General features: G+C 45.1%; 1 long non-coding RNA gene across 1 annotated transcript in view; it reads right to left on the reverse strand.

Annotated features, from left to right (window-relative positions):
• Positions 1-13,804: 13,804 nt before the first annotated feature.
• LOC138491559 (uncharacterized) overlaps positions 13,805-16,640 on the reverse strand; it is an 83,023-nt gene continuing 80,187 nt past the window's right edge. Inside the window, exon 2 of the long non-coding RNA XR_011276034.1 lies at positions 13,805-14,197. This is a non-coding gene — a long non-coding RNA (uncharacterized lncRNA). The remainder of the gene's footprint in view (positions 14,198-16,640) is intronic.

Genomic DNA, 16,640 nt, shown 5'->3' on the forward strand with positions numbered 1-16,640 from the left:
CCGCAAGAGTGCAGTGATGGGTTGCACCACACGTGAAAATTCCGGGATAAAACTGCAATAAAAATTGGCAAAACCAAGCATGCTTTGGACACCTTTCACCGAACTAGGTGATGGCCATTTGAGGATGGCATCCACTTTCCGTGAGTCCATTCGGACCCCTTTAGGTGTCAGGATGAATCCAAGAAACTCAACCTCGGTGGTATGGAAAACACATTTTTCCAGCTTTGCAAACAGTTTGTGCTGGCGCAATTTCTCTAGGACGGCCCTGACATGTTTTCTGTGATCTGATTCCGAAGAGGAGTACACCAGAATGTCATCGATATACACGACAACACAGACATCGATGAGTTCACGAAGGACATCGTTCATGAAGAATTGGAAGGCAGCAGGCGCGTTGCACAACCCGAAAGGCATCACCTGGGATTCGAATAGTCCATATTTTGTACGGAAGGCCGTTTTCCATTCGTCGCCTTCTTTTACTCGTACCAGATGATAAGCCCCCCGGAGATCTAACTTGGTGTATACGCAAGCGTCCTTCACCTGGTCAAGGAGTTCAGGGATCAAAGGCAGAGGGTAACGATTTTTAACAGTTATCTGGTTCAATGCGCGGTAATCGATACAAGTTCTAAGGTCGCCTTCTTTTTTTGGCACGAAGAACAAAGCCGAGGATGCCGGAGACTTTGACGGGCGAATGAAACCATTGGCTAGGTATTGATCTAAATATTGTCTCAAATGCAGATTCTCCGGTTCAGTAAGGGCATAAATCCTGCTACAAGGGGGTTGCGCACCGGGCACCAGATCGATTTGGCAATCGTACGATCTGTGAGGAGGTAACGAGTTGGCCTGTTCCTTTTGGAAGACGTCCTGAAAGTCTTGGTATTCCGGAGGTAGTTGCATGGAGACAGAGGTTACTGATGCTAGACAGATCTTCAGATTTTCTGGGTAGCAGGTTTGTGCACAATCCGGGAAGGTTATTCTCTTCGCTCGCCAATCAATTCGAGGATTATGTGTCTCTAACCAAGGGATTCCGAGAATAACCTGAAACTGTGGAGCCTTGATTACATCCAACACAACTGCCTCCCGATGGCCGTCCGGACCTACAAGTGTCACCTTAGCTGTGGAATGTGTTACCGGTCCAGAGGCAATTTCGGTTCCATCAACTGTGGTGATGACATCTTTGCTGGTTTTAGGACGCAGAGGGAGGTTAATCCTGGAGACCAATTCACGATCCACATAGTTTCCTATAGCCCCACTATCGATGTATGCCTTTATTGCATGCAACCGCTTAGGCTGTTCCGGATCTACGAGGACCATTGGCACAATGAAATGCGAGGTCTGAGAGTTAGTTTTCAAGCTCGGCAAGCGGACCCCTACGCTTGTCGGGCGTGGTCGTTTCCCGATACAGAGTTTTCATGGATTTTGTCAGCGGCTCCTACCACCTTCTTGGGCGGCTTTGCCGGGCAATCTCATAGAAAGTGTCCAGAGGACCCACAATAAAGACATAATTGCATCTGCCGTCTTCTTTCACGTTCCTTTTGAGTTAGAGGTCCTTTAACCCCTCCGATTTGCATTGGCTCAGAGGCTTCAGCCCCCTTGAGGTTAGCGTGGGTCTTGACCAACACCCGGGTCTCAAACTTGGACCGATCTGCTTTTCTGTTATGCAGTCTGTGATCCAATTGGACCACGAAGTCTATATATTCTGAGCATTCTTGGGGCGGATTTACAACTTGGGCCAGGACATCTTTAAGTTCTCCATGTAGACCTCGATAAAATAATGTGATTCTTTTATCCTCTGGCCACCCAGTTTCCACAATTAGTCTATTAAAGGTTGCAATGTAGGATAGGAGGTCTTGATTGCCCTGTCGCAGAGATAGAAGTTCGTCATCCAGAGCCTGCCCCTGGGAGTGACGAGCAAATAACCTTTCCATGCTTGCTTGAAATCCTTGAAAATCGCGAAGAATCGGGTCATCTTGAGTTACCAGTGGAACTGACCAATCGGCAGCACTGTCGCTGAGGTATGACAATACAAAGGCTACCTTGGTCTGGTCATTAGGGAAGGCCCCAGGTCTGCATAGGAAATGCAAACGACACTGATTCATGAATACGGCGAATCGTTTGGGGTCCTCAGCAAAGCGTTCGGGTGGGGCCAGCGGCATGTTTCCAGGTAGATTAATCTGCACCGGGTTACTGGAAAGCACAGGAGCGGGGTTCCCCCTGGAACCGGGTAAAGGAGTTTGTCCAGCTTCACCTTGCAAAAGCTGTCTAGCCAGGTCATCAGCTCTATCCTTTGTTACAATCACTTCCCTCCTGAGAGCATTAGTCTCTTGACGAGCGGCGTGTACTTCGGCCCGTAATTCCCCCAGTAGTTGGGCCAATTGGTCAGTCTCAGAAGTTTCCATAGCGCCTGGGTGGGAATTTGTAGGAAGGCTTCGCGTTCTGTAACGCTCACCTGGCTCCCACAGAGGCGCTGGTCTAGTCTGGGTTGCTGTGACCTCTTCAAGCGTGATGCGCAGAACTCGGACCACCGATTGAACAGGACCCTCAAATCTTGCTTGTCTGGCCCGTAGGAATATCCTTCTGCAGATGAGAAAGGGGATTAACTGTCTGCAGAATAGTGTGCTTGCTCCCCCCTTTCCCCCTTCGTTCTTCTCTGACTTCCTCCAAAACCCCCGGTTTAAGCTCACCTTATGGTTTGGAAGGATGACCTCTCCATCCTGCTTCTGGTGCAGGGGCGCGCGTTCGTCCAGTTACTTCACTGGTTTTCAGAATGGCGCTGGCAAAATCCACTTGACTTTTCTGAGCGATACGCCGTAAGTATGAAGATTCAAAAGTTCAAGTGTGAGCCTCTTTTTATGTTGTCTTCCTAACCTGTGATCCGTCCTTTATTTCAGGTGCAGAACGAAGGCGATGCGTTGAGGGGTTAAATTGCCGATGGTAAAGTCAGGTGAGTTAGTGATGAGGGCGACCCCTCTAAATGTCTTTATAATTCCCCAGTAATGTCTTTTGTCCTTTCCCCATAGGGGCCGGGGTGCGGTACCTGCCAACGAAGCGGCGCCGACCCGAAATGTGGAATGGTTCACCAAGAAAAGCCGGTAAGTATTATGGCTGAAAATTCGCCTTTCCTCCTGTGTTCCCTCTGCTCACCTTTTGTCTCTTCTTCTCTCCCCTAGGTGCAGAGATGTGGCGACCGGTGCTGACAGCCGCGATGGAGCCGGGAGATGTCTCGAGGACAGGTGAGTGAAGCGCAGCGCTGCAGCGAGCAACGCAATGCTTTTAAATGGAAGTCTTTCTTCAAGAATGCTGGCGTGAAGATTCCGGATGCAGGTAAGAAGTTTGAATAAGTTCTTGGTTTTCACCTTTCTCTTCTCTTCTTTCCTTATAGGTGTTCCAGGTTCGAGGCGGGCGTGGCTGGAGTCCAGGTGCAGGAGCAGACACGGTGAGCGTTCAGCTGCTGGGATGCAGAACAACGCGAAGCACGTGTGGCTGTCCGGGCGTGGCTTAAATAGCCTTGGAAGAAGTCCTAGGTAAGTATTCTTCCACAGCCCCACCAAAGTAACAAAATAGTCCCTTCAGTAAAATAGTCCCTCCTAAGCCTCATTTGGCTTGGGTCTTCATGCAGCATGGTCTGCATCAGGTGAGTATGCAGCATGGTCTGCATCAGGTAAGTGCACCAAACACTTTCCTTTATGAGCCTGGCGCCTATGGCGCCAGGACTGATGTCCAACATGAGCCTGGCGCCAAAGGCGCCAGGACAGAGTCCAAAGAGCCCCTATAAGGGGCCGCTGGGCTTTTACCCGGGGGCATGATGCCTGCTCCCGGGGGTGCTGGGCCTGGCCTGGTGCTCCGGGGGTAGGCATCATGACACTCATAATGAGGGCCAATATGTTGAAGGGAATGTGTACCATCGATATTTCTCACAGAATCATATAATACCAGGAAAGGATAAATGTATAGTGTCTTTATTATTGGAGGTGGAATTTCCCATTTATATATCCACCTATGTTATTCCTGACCAAGGACCCAGTTTTAAAATGTATCCTCTCCTCACTAGTGGTAAAGAATAGAGGTTCATGATTCTCAATTTTTCAACCACTGCCCGTGGAATACATTGAGGAGTGGGCAGGTTGATGTATGATGTAGCTTGGAGTCATGAAATCTGGAACATATTGTACCTACCAATCCTTTGAATAAACCTAGGAACATTATTTCAACCTGTGAACTCCATACTACTTTCTCTAATAAGACAAAATAAGAAGTTCATAAGAATATCATGGTATATTGTATTTATGAGGAAATTACTTGTCCCAACCTTCAATACCTATATAAAGATCAGTCAAATGAGACTTGGAGTCTAGAAGAAGAACAAAACCCTGATCCTTCTAAGGAGATTGGCAGATCTGGGAATAGGATATCAAATGCATTTTATTTATCTTCCTCCGAGTCCAAAAAAAGTTGCCACTTGATACATCCCAAAAATCTATCTCCAGATTTTCCCAGGAAAACACCTCATCATTTAAAGTCTTGGGTTTTGCAGAAAAAGATATATCTCCTGAGTCAAGGTGTTTAAGATGTTGACATTTTGAACAGCATGAATATGGATGTGGGGCACAATGTCCATATGGCATAAAAGATTAACGGGAAGAAGAAAAGCCAACAGTCACTGAGAAAAGTATATCATCTGTAAACCTTTCTAAATACAGCAGAAAAGTCCCACCGGTTAATATGTTTTGTACGGGAGAGAAAACCAGTCATTGAATTCCTGTAATATTCTAGGGGAAAACTATTTGGGCCCAGTTGGGTATGGGATGTAAAAGTTCTGCGGCACAGACTAGCCTACTTCCATCCAATTGGAAACCGAGAGGCTATAGAGAAATACATTGTGTACATGGACTACTAGAAAAATTTGCCTTAATCATTATTGATGTTAGCATTTTAGGAAATAATGTTTCAGTATTATTGGCAGTAATACCTGACCTTCCTACATCTTTGGTTTTGGGTACCGAAATTCTCTGATTTGATGAATGGATTTTTCTTGTGGCACAAATGACACTAATAATTAAGGAAAATCTTACTACTCAAGTAAGGGCAAAATAATGTTCATATTCTCCCTGTGATTCATGATCTCATGAAGAATTCTTTCTCAGTGATCCAGTCTGGGACTGGAAGACTGGTGGACCTGCTAGGAAAGCGGGGTAGGCAGATAAAGAAGAGGAACAGGAACCTGGACTGGGAGGTCAGGTATTTAGGGGAAGGGTGTGTGACGAATCCCACGGATTGCTCACTAAAACCCTGCCAAAAGTCTCCTCCCAGGCAGCCAGGGAAAGAAAGGTGCGTCCTGATCCTGACCTTGGGGGTGGTGTACTGCAGGAGGATCACCTGGGAGGAGACAAGGCCCAGGGTGGTGAGGAGCTCCCGTGCGATGAGACATGGTATTTGTCTTTTGACAAGGAAAATCTTTCTAGTTTACAAAAACAGGTAATGGTGTATTGTCATTGTAAAGTCCCTAACCTGTGGTTTTGGGTACAAGTATTATAAAATCTGAACAGGCCTTACCCATGGAAAGATTCTTCAAGGGATTTCAGAATAAACACCCGCCTTACTCCCAAAGGTATAATGTAAAGGAAACTAGAAACAGTGCCTTAAATAAAGTGTCCTCCCCTGTAACAACAAATTCTAAAGGTTCAATGTTGAAGACCTAAGAGAAGTAAATCCTCCCTTAAAGTCATACAAATACCTAAAATAACTTTGTTGTTGAAGGTTACATGTCCCATATTCCTCCGAGTACTGGGACAAGAAAGAGGGCTGAAGAGGTGTTCAGAAGTAGTAGTCAAGCAATTGAGCCTAACAGCTCATGCCTGAAGGAACCTTTGAGGCCTGAAAGGCCCCCTCCGGTCAGGCAATTAGAGGTAGCTGGAACTGTGGCTGGAGTGAGCGCTGCACTAGCAGAAGCAGAAGGAGGAAGACACAGTGCAAGCAAATCAAGCATGAGTGGGAGAACCAGAGGGACACCGGAATGTGGATGCAGCAGATTTCACCTGCTTATTCTGAGAGGGTCCTGGGTTCCCAAACTCAGAAGTGCAGAGGCTGTGCAGCGGAAGACATGCAGGGAGGCTGTCTTCCCCATGTGAGCCTGATTGCTGTGATTGCTGTGCTGGAGCCCTGTTGGAGACTGAAGTAAGTAGCTGTGGGTGAGTCGCAGGTCTCAGGAGAGAGAAGGGCTCCAAGAGAGAGTGGCTGGACCGAAGACACCTGAGTAGGTCCCTGAGATGTCAGAAGCAGTAGAAGTTGTGCCCGAAGTGTTAGAAGTTGGGCAATCTGCAGAACAAGGATCACAGAAGCCAGTGAGTCAAACCTAGCATTCTGATTCCTACGCGAACATTGCCGGCAACAATGTCCAGTTCCAATATTTACTCACGTGTAAGTTAAAAGGAGCTGAAGTGTTTGTTGAAGTCTTTAAACAGAGGAAAAATGGGAAAGTAACATGTGTGTGTGATCAAGTAATTCACATGTTACTCGCGGGAAGAGCAAACATTACAAAAATCATAGTTAATCCCCTGAAGCTCATAAACTTTTTGAAGAAGTGGTCGCGTGTCCTCTATTACACAAAGTAACGTTGTGAAAGACATTGTTGGACCTCTAACCTTTGAAAAACCTATTAAGAAGTGGTTGTTGTGTGCATAATTTCGATTTCAAAAGCAATACTGAACTCTAATCCTTTATTCACACGAACAATCACAACTCGTATAAGAAGTTAAGTGGTTAAACATTGTATCATTGCATATGCAGCTGAAGAGAAAGTAAAAGCATTGTACAAGCCAAGAGTCTTTCCTTATTTATGTCACACTCTGCCTCTTGTCTCACCTGTTTGTCCTTTGAAGTCTTCTTTCTCTGTGGTGTTTCTTTCTTTCTGGACGTTCGGGACTTGTACAGGTACGGACGGGTATCCTCTGTCTCCAGTGTGTAGACCGGAACCCAGCCTCGGAGAGATGGTAAGTGTTCAATATTCCAGGAAGATCAGGTGAGTAATGGTCTTAAGTCCGGGATGGGTCTAGGAACCAGGGAGGAGTTGAGGTACTTGCACAGTGCAGAAGGTAGAATGCGAGCACGGAAGGAGCAGGACCGAAGGCCCGAGAAGGAAGAAGGACGAGCGGATCCTCAGGCGGAAGCGCTAGGAGCAGCACAATTTGATACCAGGACGGATATTAGGAACCGCTAACTAGAAAGGGAGTAGCACAGGAAAAGAGAGAAAGTTAGGTAGGCACTTGCCGGATACTCGGAAAGCTAGCGTTGAGACGCGCAGAGCCGCAGGGGCATGTCTGTTTTCTAGGAAGTGGCAGATCTTGCGGAAACACTAGACAGCATCTTCTCAATGGTGTCGGCCATGTTGGTAGAACAGCGGGTATGACATTGCGGTGTTTGAAGGACCATGAAGTCCAGAAAGGGCGGAAACAGCGAATCATGACAGCATGCCCCCTCTTAAACCTTGATCCACCGGGTTTAATCTGGATGAGCTAGATGGAATCTCCGTACCAAACGGGGGGCATTCATGTTGGACACTGGTTCCCATGTTCGTTCGCTGGGGGGATAACCTTTCCATTCCACCAAGTATTGTGGTCGACCTCTCCGATATCTGGAATCACATATCCTGGAGACGTCAAATTCGATCTGATCATTGACGAGCACAGGGGTAGGTGGATGAGCTGTCCTGGTGGATTGAGAATAGGGTTTGAGCAAGGAAGTGTGAAAAACGAGATGTATCTTCTTCCAGGATTCTGGTAATTGAAGTTGATATGCCATTGGGTTAATGATTTCCTTTATGGAAAAAGGCCCGTAAAAACGAGCGGCCAATTTATTGGGTCGCAGGTGTCGAGGCAAGAGTCTAGAGGAAAGCCAGACCTTGTCGCCAATGGCATACATGGGACCGGGTCTCCTCCTGGTATCAGCGTGTCTTTTAATATCCATCCTGGCTCTTTCCAAATGACTCGTAATGTCCTTATGTACAGTTACTAGATGTTCAATCCAGGAATCAACCGAAGGAACCAGGGTGGAGTGAGGCAGGAGAGTTGGCAGGACAGATGAATGGAAACCTTGACTGCAAAAGAAAGGGCTTGTCTTGATAGCAGAGTGGTCAGAATTATTGTATGCAAATTTGGCAACTGGGATTAGAACTGACCAATCATCCTGGACCTTGGAAGCAAAGCATCGTAAATATTGTTCTAGTGATATCCCGAAGATAAGGCACGTTGAATACCTAACATTTGGCACAGGTACTTCCAGAATCGGGAAATGTATTGAGGCCCACGGTCTGAAATGATCTTGGAGACCATGCAGCCTAAAGATGTGGTTAAAAAATAACCCTGCAATTTCTTGTGACGAAGGTAGCTTGTACAAGAATGTGAAGTGGGCAATATGGGAGAATAGATCGATCGTAACCATAATGGCAGGGAAACCCTTGGAAGGAGGTAAATCCACGGCCTGGGCCACGAACACAGTGTCGGGAACCATCTTGGGAAAAGCATGTGCCTCAACCGGTTTGTAAGCAGGACGTCTCGATAAGGCATCAGCGATTATGTTGGTTGTTCCGGGTACGTGATGGATGTGAAACTGATATTGGGCAAAGAAAAAGGCCCAATGTGCTTGACGACTGTTTCTGCACTCCAGGGATTGCAGGACCTGTAAATTCCTGTGATCAGTTCGTACTTGTACAGGGAATTTGGCACCCAGAAGCAGATGACGCCACTCTGTAAAAGGCTGCCGGATGGCGAGCTATTCCTTCTCCAGTACTGAGTAATGGGTCTCACTGGGATTCAGAGTTTGAGATAGGTAAGCAATGGGATGTTCTTCTTTGCCCTCGGATTCTTGTTTTAACACTGCCCCAATTGCGTAATCTGAAGCATCAGTTTCTACCAGGAAGGGTTTATTGATGTCAGGTCGAGCCAGGACGGGACCTTGAGTAAACCTTTGTTTTAGTTCTTGGAAGGCAGTCTCTTGATCAACAGACCAGTTGAAAGTAATGTCTTTCTTTAACAATGCCACCATAGTTTGTACTATGGCAGAGAATGTAGGAATGAATTTCCTATAAAAATGTGCAAGTCCCAGGAAGGATTGGATCTGTTTTACTTTTGTAGGAGCAGGCCACGAAAGGATAGAGTCAACCTTGGCGGGATCCATTTCTATCCTTTGGAACTCAAAACAAATCCCAGGTAATGGACTGTAGGGACATGAAAGATACACTTTTCTGGTTTAGCCAGCAGCTTGTTCTCTCGTAGGCGTTGTAAAACCAAGGTTACGTGTTCTTGATGTAATATGGGATAGTTGGAATATATCAATATGTCATCCAGGTAAACAATGACAAAGAGGAATAGCATATCTGAAAAGACTCTATCCATGAAGCGCTGGAAAACCGCGGGAGCGTTGGCAAGACCAAATGGCATAACAAAATATTCAAAGTGACGAAGGGCGTCCTGAAGGCAGTTTTCCACTCATCGCCTTCCTTTATGCGGATCAGATGGTAAGCGCCCCATAAATCGAGTTTGGTAACGATTACAGCACCACGTACTGCTTCCAATTTGTCTGAAATGAGTGGTAAAGGATAGCGGTCCTTGAGGGTGCATTGGTTAAGGCCCCGGTAGTCCAGGCATGGTCGGAGTTCCTTGGTGTCCTTTTTGGGCACAAAGAACAAAGAGGTCCAAGCAGGAGACTTAGAAGGACGAATGGTTCCAAAGGCAAGATTGGTGTCCAGGTATTCACGTAGAACTCTTTTCTCAGGCTCTGAAAGTATAAACATCCTTCCAAAGGGTATCACTGCGGGGACTTTAGTATCGACAGCACAGTCTTCTGGTCAATGGGGAGGTAGTGACTGAACAATGGCTGTCGAGTATGCATCTGAAAATTGTTGATATATCTCAGGTACTTGGGTAATGTTGGAAACACAAATAGGGGGTTGTTCTGAGATCCGGGATTCCATGGATATAATTTGCATCAAATTCCGGGATAGACAATGAGACAGACAAAATTCTGAACCTAGAAACAAGGATCCGACCACCCAGTTGATGTATGGGTCGTGTTGTTTTTGAAGCCAGTGCATGCCCAGAACAATTGGGTAATGAGCTGCCTTTTTATTATATCAAAACGTAGCATCCCCTGGTGGCTGTTAATTGAGAGCAGTAGTTCCGTGGTTTGCTGGGTTATGGGTCCAGAAGACAGTGGTTTCCCATGTATCCCTTCGACTGCCTGGATTGTTTCTTTGGATTCTCGAGTAATATTGTGCTTTAAGGCCCATTCGTGGTCCAAGAATATTTCCATAGCACCCCAATCCACTTGGGCCAGGACTGGAATGAGTCTTCTTATTGGCGGAAGACAAGAATGCCTGTAGTACCACCAAGGGCTTTTGATGAAGACATTTCAAAGAAGGAGAAGAAGCAGAGCAAGTACCTTTCTCCCGAAGCTGGGCTCCGTTCAAGATCGGGAGCTGGCGTTTTCCGAATGCCGAGCCAGGGCTATTGGACAGTTTCTTACGAGATGTTTATCAGAAGCACAATACATACAGAGTCCAGTGTTGATTCTGCAAATCCCTTCTTGTGGAGAGATTGGACCCCACAAGCAGCCAAGTTGCATAGGTTCAGGATCAGGGGAGTGAGGAGTGGTTGTTTCTTTAGGGCTAGGATAATCCACTGGAACCTTTGGTGGTACTGTTCGTGTCTTTCTTTTCTCTGCCTTTCTCTCTTGAATACGGAAGTCAATTTCTAGAGACAAATCTATCAAAGCCTGGAAGGAACCTGGACGAGCCACTCTAGCCAATTCATCCTTGATTTCTTCATTTAACCCTCAACGAAACAAGGTAAAGCATGCCTCCTAGGTCCAATCTGCCTCCTTAGCCAATTGCTCAAAGCGGGTTACATAAGACAACATATCTTGGTTTCCTTGTTGGAACTCCAGCAGCTTCTCCTGAGCACTGTACACTTGTTCAGGACGGTCAAACATGGTTTTGAAGGCATCCACAAATCCATCATAGTTGTCCAGGAGCGGGTCACCCGCATTCACCAAGGCAGTTGCCCAGGCTAAAGCATTTCCAGAGAGGTGTGAGATTATAAATCCCACAATGGCCCTGGGTGTGGAAAAATAGTAGGGTTTAAATGTGAAATGCACCAGACAAGAACCGAGGAAGGAACGCAGTGCCTTAGAGTAACTGTCGTATTTGTCCACTATGCCCCCTACCAAGGCACTTTCCTGGAATGCCGAGTCCCTGGATAGCACAAGTTGTTTTAGTGCTGCATTTTCGGCTTTGAGGTTCTGAACTTCTGTTGTTAATTCTTGCATTCCTCTCATGAGGTCCTGGACAGCAGCCTCCATATTGAATTCTATATCAAGTCTTTGGCATCTCAAACTGTCAGACTCTGCCTCTTGTCTCACCCATTTGTCTTTTGAAGTCTTCTTTCTCTGAGGTCTTTCTTTCTTTCTGGACGTTCGAGACTTGTACAGGTACGGACGGGTATCCTCTGTCTCCAGTGTGTAGACCGGAACCCAGCCTCGGAGAGATGGTAAGTGTTCAATATTTCAGGAAGATCATGTGAGTAATGGTCTTAAGTCCGCGATGGGTCTAGGAACCAGGGAGGAGTCGAGGTACTCGCACAGTGCAGAAGGCAGAATGTGAGCACGGAAGAAGCAGGAACGAAGGCCCGAGAAGGAAGAGGGACGAGCGGATCCTCAGGCGGAAGCGCGAGGAGCAGCACAATTTGATACCCGGACGGATATTAGGAACCGCTAACTAGAAAAGGAGTAGCACGGGAGAAGAGGGAAAGTTAGGTAGGCACTTGCCGGATACTCGGAAAGGTAGCGTTGAGACGCGCAGAGCCGCAGGGGCATGTCTGTTTTCTAGGAAGTGGCAGATCTTGCGGAAACACTAGACAGCATCTTCTCAATGGTGTCGGCCATGTTGGTAGAATAGCGGGTATGACATTGCTGTGCTTGATGGACCATGAAGTCCAAAAAGGGCGCAAACGGCTAATCATGACAATTTAACACTGAAAGCAGCTTTTCTCAGAGCCAGAACGCAATTGTGATCATACTGTGAGGTCATTAGAAGTTCAAACTTGCTTAATACATCTATCTCCTGAAACCAAGAGAGTGGCACCGAGGGTTATGGGTAATTGTGTGGCTGACAGTTGGCAGAGAAAGTGAAGGCAAGGGTGAAAAGGGGCACTTGCTGCTCATAAAGATTGTTGAAGTTGAAACAATCTATATTGCCAAAGACTGTGAGAGAGAAGTGGGTCATAAAGGCAAACTTGGGTTGTTATTGTGGCAGACAGACAAGAGAGGCAAAGAGGCTGCCCCTTTTTAAGAAAGGCATTTAGAGGAAGAGTGTCTTGTTTAGGTGAAGGCGTTGAAGTACCGTGAAGTGAGTCTTGTCAACGTCTGCCTTGAGTTTTTATACTACTGAAGTAGTGGTGGTGTATCTGATTGTCTGTGGATGCAAACCTTCAGTGATCCAAGTGAAGTCCCAAACAGAACTCTGAGATCATCCCTACTCGGCAAAATTGCTATAGCCCCACATAAACTTAAAAGTGGCCTAGGCAGAGCCTTTCCAACCCTTGCTGCCAACCTTTGGAACAATCTCCCGGACCACCTAAGATTAGAGCCTAACTACATCCGTTTCCGCAAATCTCTAAAAACCCACATCTTCAAATAATACTCCACATGTTCAAACCTCAGCCGGAGTAATCCTTGTATTTCCCTCCCGTCTTCACATGTCCGTCTCACTGTCAATCTGTCTATCGTGTTCCTATCTCTGCGCCCCGAGGCTCGCGAGCTACCGGCGCACTACAAATATTAAATCAATCAAATCAAGTGAAATGCTATGTGACAAAAGACGAACGTCCTCATGGTTAACTATTGAAAAGCAAAATAAACACAACTGCACACCAAAACTTGTATATATGTAACCTTTTTGGGAAATTGAGTAAAGTAATGAGGTGCAGAGGAAAAAGACACAACCCTGACACTAGGTTGTGATGTTCAAAAGAGCAGAAATAACACAACAAGATAATGCTGCAAAGCAAGAAAGAAAGCACTCAGCACCTTGCCTAGTGTGCTGAATTGATGGAGTGCCTTTCAGTAATTGGGTATTTTTCTTGTGTCAAATCCCACCCCTAATTACAACCATATTCATGCATGGTGAAATATATAGAAAAAAAAGATGACCACATGTACCACAACATTTCCAGTGTATAATTTATACTGTTTTAATGCTGTAAAAAGTTGCAAACAAAGATTACCATGTGTTGAATAACAGAATTAAAAAAACACAACAATTATACATCGAATCGTAAAAATGGAGAGGGGAGATGAAACAATTATTTACACCATTCATCAAACATAGGTTAAAGAATAAAGGAAACGGATGCTGATAAGTGCAAGTGTGAACAAACGAAAAACCCAGTGCTCGGAATAAGGGGAAAGAGCAAGAGAGGAAAAGCTCCTCTTATTTAAAAAAAGGGAAAGGAAAGGATAAATGAAACAGTTTCATAGTGACAGTTTCATGTATTCTAATTTGAACAACAATCTAAACAAATCAAATAGAGGTTGGAAATCCCTCAAATATCTAGTATTAGTATACAATTTATTTCAAAATGAGTTTAAAGGTTTTTTTAGAAGTTTTTTTGGAGATCTTCTCATAAGACTCATATAAGGGAAACCCCCACAAGAGCAGAAACACAAAGGGTGTCCACGGGCTGTGGAACACTCGCGCCCCCTGCACACTCAAGTTTTTGTCCAAGGACAAACAATAAATAAAACAGTTTCAATGTACTAGTTCAGAGTTAACTTTATTAGCCAATTAAGCATTACTTTTTGTATGTAAAGATATAAATATTGTTCAATGAATAGAATTAACACATTTCTTACACTTCTTCAGGTAGTATACGATCCACAACTTTCAAAATTGTTCACAATTTTATTCATACATGCTACAATCTGTGTAGTTCAATTACTTTTTTCAATTAAAAAGTCATATGTAATATTTTTACAATATTCCCTTCATATTGTAATATGCAGATAACTTTCTCTGTATATGGTTATGTTGACTATTGACATGACAACTCAACGCGTTTCTGGAAATACTTTCCCTTCTTCAGGAGTAGATACGTGACTTTTTGCAATTTAAGCCAGTTGAAAATATTCTTAAATTCTTCCTGGGCATCTATGAAAAATAACATAAATAAATCAATGTCTTTCAAAAGTCTTATTGATTGATATTAGTTTATCCACCAATTATCCAATGCCCTACCTCTCATCAGTGCCCCAAGGTCCTCTCTTTTTAATACAATTTCTACGGTGATGGGAATGATATGATATGATATTTTATTTATATCGCGCTCATACACAGGTGTTGCCGAGCGCGACCAGGTGAAGGGAGGGGAACAAGGGAGAAGCAAAAACAACGATCTTACTAGGCCCAGTGACATTGAGAACACGCAAGTGCATGGGAAGGGAAAAGGGGGAAGTGCATGGGGAGGGGAAAAAGGGGGAAAGTGCAGAGCATAGGAGAGAACAAAATAAATAGAAGTAAATAAATAATTAAATAGGGTGTTAGTGCAGCCTGTGAGAGGCAAAGGTTTTAGGTTAGTCAGATAGAGTGTATCAGATAAGTTCAGAAGAAGAGTGGGTGGGCAACTGTATGGGTACAGATACAGGCCCCAGTGCAAGGGGTGGCCCGGAGGCAGTGCAGGAGAATGGCAAGGTGAGCAGGTACCTGGGCCCGAAGGACAGAGGATGGCCAGGTGCACAGTGCCAAGGGAGAGGGCAGATCAGCAGGGGAGAAGCAGGGCAAAGACAGAAGCGAAGAGGAAGGTCTTGAGGAGCTTCCGGAACCGTAGATGGTTCTCCTCAAGTTTCAAGGTGGCAGGGAGGCAGTTCCAAAGGGAGGCCCCAGCCGAAGACAGAGATCTACCTCCAGCTCATTTCTTTGAAACGCGACTGACCATGAGGGAGTTATAGGTAGAGGAGTGAAGGGCTCGAGAGGAGAGGTATTTACGGAGGGATAGTTGAAAGTATTTTAGACCCAGGCCCCAGAAAGCCATGTGGACAATGACAAGAGGGTTTTAAATGTAATCCTTGCATCCACTGGGAGCCAATGAAGGGATTTCAGAGCTGGAGAGATACGATCCCAGGGCTTGAGGCCAAGAACAATTCTTGCAGTACTGTTCTGGATTAGTTGTAAAGGGCAGAGAGTGGAGGCAGGTAGATTTAGAAAGAGGGTGTTACAGTAGTCCAACCTAGAGAGAATCAGAGCTTGGGAGACAGTGAGCTTCTGAGGGAAGGTGAGGAAAGGAAGAGTACCTCTAAGGAGGTGCAGTAAGAAGTTTGACTTTTTAGAGATATCAGAGATGTGTGGGGAGAAGGAAAGTGTGGAGTCAAAGATGACCCAGAGGTTCTTAGCTTTGCAGGTAGGGGCAGGAGGAGGGCCAAGGGAGTCTTGAGTCTCGGGTTCTTTTTATCTCACCAGGAATCACCTACAATGATGATTTCGATATGTTCAAGTAATGACTGTATGTGTAAATAAATTGGTCACTGCCATGTCGTTGCAGTGTTTTGTATTCTTCCGAATTCTCAAATATTCAAGACAGCCTACCTCCTGATTGAGACTGGTCCAAGATTACAGTCAGCTTCTGGTAATATTACTGTGTTCTGATCAGGCAGATACTCTTACCAAGGTCCACTGGATTTTACAGTTACCATATGCCTTCTCTGCAAGAAATATATTTCTGCTAAACATACTGGTCATGTTTTCCACACCTTGTGAATGCAATTCATCATACATTAGTCTAGTAAGCGTGGATAATCACTGTGTTATTTTATCTGCATAAAACGAAGTACATCTTTCCTGTGGTACATGTATTATTCTTGGTGTTACAGCTCTCTCTCTTAAGTGCGGTATAAACCTAATTAACACAAGGTATAAGGAACAGTCTTACTATCTGCTTAAAGAATTTCGAAGAAAGGAATAAGCGCAGGTTTGTCTGAGGCTTACCTGCACTTTTCACTGAGGTAGTAGTCAATCAGTGATGTCATATAAATCGTACTATGCTTTGGGAGTAACCTAAAGAAAGGATACAGGGACATGACAGGACTAAGTCTATGGTTATGTTCGTTACTTCGATTATTCTGGATGATAACACAAACTGTACATCTCTTACCTGGTATTAGGAGATAAAATCCTTGTTGCTGCGTGTCTCATGCATACCACAGGTGTGGATTCGCAGGATGCAGGAGGCGCTTAAAGATTAAAGTGACTTGTTCGTGCGTGAGCGTAATGACGTCAGATGTAAACATCAGATGTCATCACGTTTCGCGCTGGTCCAACAGTTCAGTTAAGAATGTCAGAAATAGAATGCTAATACTGAGAGGATAATAAACATTATTTCAATGATACAAGCATCTAAAAAGGAAATCATGGTAGATGATGATTAGTCTTTGATGATTAATGATGTGTGTAGGTGCGTGAGCGCGATGGCGTCAGATGAACGCATAGGACGTCATCACGTCACCCGTGGGTCTATTAATACTCTCACGAATGTCAATAACGGTAGACATTTCTTGAACTGCTATAGAGTATGCTTACAGGATTACAAGCACCAAAGATG

The sequence above is a fragment of the Ambystoma mexicanum genome, chromosome 10 (genome assembly GCF_040938575.1).
Source record: "Ambystoma mexicanum isolate Mex_15411 chromosome 10, UKY_AmexF1_1, whole genome shotgun sequence".
NCBI classification, from domain to species: domain Eukaryota; kingdom Metazoa; phylum Chordata; class Amphibia; order Caudata; family Ambystomatidae; genus Ambystoma; species Ambystoma mexicanum.